This window comes from Daucus carota, chromosome 1 (genome assembly GCF_001625215.2).
Source record: "Daucus carota subsp. sativus chromosome 1, DH1 v3.0, whole genome shotgun sequence".
Classification (NCBI taxonomy): domain Eukaryota; kingdom Viridiplantae; phylum Streptophyta; class Magnoliopsida; order Apiales; family Apiaceae; genus Daucus; species Daucus carota.
In genome coordinates this window covers 11,999,909-12,003,554 of record NC_030381.2, presented here as the reverse complement: position 1 = coordinate 12,003,554, position 3,646 = coordinate 11,999,909, and positions in this window count along the sequence as shown.

Genomic DNA, 3,646 nt, shown 5'->3' with positions numbered 1-3,646 from the left:
CTTCTTTAAGGCTTTGAAGAAAGTTAAAGATTTTGAATGGACAAGTGAGAGCCAAGAGGCCTTTGAGCAGTTGAAGAAGTATATGGCAGAGCCACCACTCTTATCAAAGCCCGTGGATGGAGAAACATTATATGTCTACTTGGCTGTCACTGAGAAAGCACTGAGTGCGGTCTTGGTTCGTGAGGATCGAAAAATCCAGAAACCCGTCTACTATGTTAGTAAGATTTTGCATGGAGCGGAGCTCAACTATTCTGTGATTGAGAAGTTTGCCTTAGCCATGATTACAACTTCAAGAAAGCTGAGGCCTTACTTCCAGGCTCACAAAATTGAAGTCTTGACAGACCAGCCCCTTAGGAACATAATGCATAGCCCGAAGGCTAGTGGGAGATTAATCAAATGGGCAGTAGAGCTTGGGGAATTTGAAATTCGATACAAACCACGGGTGGCAATCAAGGCTCAAGCTCTAGCTGACTTCCTCGTTGAATGCACCATTGACAACAAGGAAGTCGGGGGGCAGGAGAGTATGGTAGAGGAACCCAAAGAAGAGGAGAAACCTAAAGAGTATTGGTTACTATTTTTTGACGGAGCTTCAAAAACAAAAAATAGTGGGGCAGGGCTGGTGCTCCGAAGCCCGGATGGCTTCACGGTCGAGTACGCAATCAAGTTAGACTTTCCAACTACCAATAATGAAGCTGAGTATGAGGCCCTTATAGCTGGATTGGGATTGGCGAGAACCCTGAGGGTTAAAAACCTGAAAGTATGTGGGGACTCAAGACTTGTGGTTTCACAGGTTAATGGAGAATTTGAGGCACGAGAAGAAACAATGCTGAAATACTTAAGGATTGTGAAAGCCCAGATGACGCAATTTAAAGAATGTTTGGTAGAACATATACCTAGGGAAGAGAATACAAAGGCTGATGCCTTATCCCAGTTTGCATCCTCAGAGAATGAGGTGTGCTCGGGAAGTGTTTACTATCAGGTTTTGAAAACCCCAAGTATTAATGCCAAGTTGGTAGCCCCAATCGACACCGGGGCCACTTGGATCGATGAGGTCAAAACGTATCTCGAAACTGGACATCTACCACCTGATGCTGGGGAAGCACGAAAACTACAAGTAAGAGCTTTAAAGTATGCACTCATTGAAGGGATTCTCTATAAGAAATCTTTTGTTATACCTTATTTGAAGTGTTTAAGGCCGGATGAGGCCCGGGAAGCCCTGAAAGAGGTCCATGAAGGAATCTGTGGCCAGCACCTAGGCGGGAGAGCCTTGGCTCACAAAATTACTCGCCTTGGGTTCTTTTGCCCAAATATGCTGAAGGATGCGAAGGATTATGTTAAGAGATGCGATCGTTGTCAGAGATTTGCACCTGTTGTGCGCCAGCCCCCAGAGATGCTGACATCCATTAACTCCCCGATTCCCTTTGCTATGTGGGGGATGGACATCCTAGGGCCGTTTCCACTCGCCAGTGCTCAAAGAAAGTTTTTGATAGTGGCTATTGACTACTTTACCAAGTGGATTGAGGCCAAACCCCTGGCCAAGATAACCACCAAGCAAGTTGCTCAGTTCTTCTGGGAAAACGTCATATGCAGGTATGGCATACCCCGAGTCTTGGTTACTGACAATGGAGCCCAGTTCAACAATCCAGAGTTTGTGGGATACTGTAACGACTATAGCATTGAGCTACGATTCACTTCGGTTGCCCATCCTCAAGCCAATGGGCAAGCTGAAGTAGCCAACAGGATAATCCTTAATGGGCTAAAGAAAAGAGTCGAGAAAGCGCATGGGTCTTGGGTTGAAGAGATTCTCCCTATACTATGGGCATACCGAACAACCTGCAAGGTTTCCACAGGAGCAACCCCGTTCCAGTTAGCTTATGGGGCTGAAGCCGTGGTGCCACTTGAGATAACTCATACCTCCCCCAGGGTCCAGCCGTATGAGCCCGAAGCCAATGAGGAAGGAATGAGACTCGCACTCGACATGATCGATGAGGTCCGTGATGAGGCTAACGCCAGGATCGTTGAGAGCCAAAAACGAGCTTCCTATTACTATAACCTCCGAGTCAAGGAACGATTCTTCAGAAAAGGGGATTTAGTCCTAAGGAAAGCTGAGGCCTCAGGAGTTGGTCCCAAGGGAAAGATGGCCCCAAACTGGGAAGGTCCGTATCAGGTGAAGGATGTTATTGGTCGCGGCTCGTACAAGCTTCAGACCCTGGATGGAGTTGAGTTTCCAAGGAGTTGGTGTTATGGATCAAAAATCGAGGGGTGAGCTTCGTGCTTTTTGACTGATCTCGCGAGTCGGAACTCAGACGGGTCCTCACGAGGTGCCTACGTATCTTCAGCGGGGTGAAGAATCAAGTCAAAAAACGTAGTTCTATTTTGGAGGGGTAGAGCCCTTTATATAGATGTCTCAGGGTTAGAGACTGATTAGAAGTAGGATCCCTGGTGTTAGAGTCCTTGTAGAAATAGGTATTTGAGTCAGAGATAGGATAGGACTGATCTCTGATCCTTATCTTGAGCTACTGGAGGTTATCTAGGACTCTAGATAGTTATCCACGAAATTCAGAGTTCTTGTAGGACTCTTGGAGTCTTGGACTCGTCAGTCAGACTCCTAGTAGGACTAGGATTCGAGTTCTGGGCCCTAACCGGGCTGGGGGCTCGTGCCTTGAGTTTGGGCAGCCCATGTTTCTCAAACATGGATGCCCAACAGGCTTTTTATAACCTCAATCTGCTAGCCACGAATTTTGGGTGATAAACCCAGAATCCGGGCCTTATATTCTGGCCTATAATCAAACCAGGGCTCAAAATAACCCAATAATTTTTAGGGCCAATTTCAGACCCATATCATTTGCCCCCCAACTTTGGATAAGTTTCGTAGAAACTTTTCTAAAGTTTTAGAGCATTTTCAATCACTTCTCGAGCCTATTCTGAGTAAGGTCAGCCATCTAGGCCGATTCTGGACTTCCCTTGGTCGATCCGAGGCATTTTGGGGGTACATCAAGTGTTCTGGGGCGCTTTTTGAGCGTTTTCCGGGCGCTTCCAGGGCGCTAGACCTCGCCCAGGTCGATTTAGGGCGCTCAGGGCGTCCAGGTCGACGCTGGCGCGCAACTCGGGCGCTCCTCGGGCGCTCAGGGGCGCTCGACCTCGCCCAGGTCGATTTAGGGCGGATTGGACGCCCAGGTCGATGCTGGCGCGCAGCTCGGGCGCTCATGGGCGCTCATGGGCGTTAGGTGTTTTTTGTCACCCAAGTCAGTTGTCGACCTCACCCAGGTCGATTTAGGGCATCCTTGGTGCCCAGGTCGACGCTGGTGAGGTCCTCAGGCGCACCTCGGGCGCTTTGGCGCTCCTGGGGCGCTCATAGGGCGCTCCCAGGGCGCTTCTCGGGCGCTATCGGGCGTTAGGAGTTTTTTAACACCTAAGTCAGTTGTCGACCTCACCCAGGTCGATTTAGGGCATTTTAGGTGCCCAGGTCGACGGTGGTGAGGTCCTCAAGCGCACCTCGGGCGCTCTTGGCGCTCCTGGGGCGCTCATAGGGCGCTTCCAGGGCGCTTCTCGGGCGCTCTCGGGCGTTAGGTGTTTTTTAACACCTAAGTCGATTGTCGACCTCACCCAGGTCGATTTAGGGCATTTTAGGTGCCCAGGTCGACGG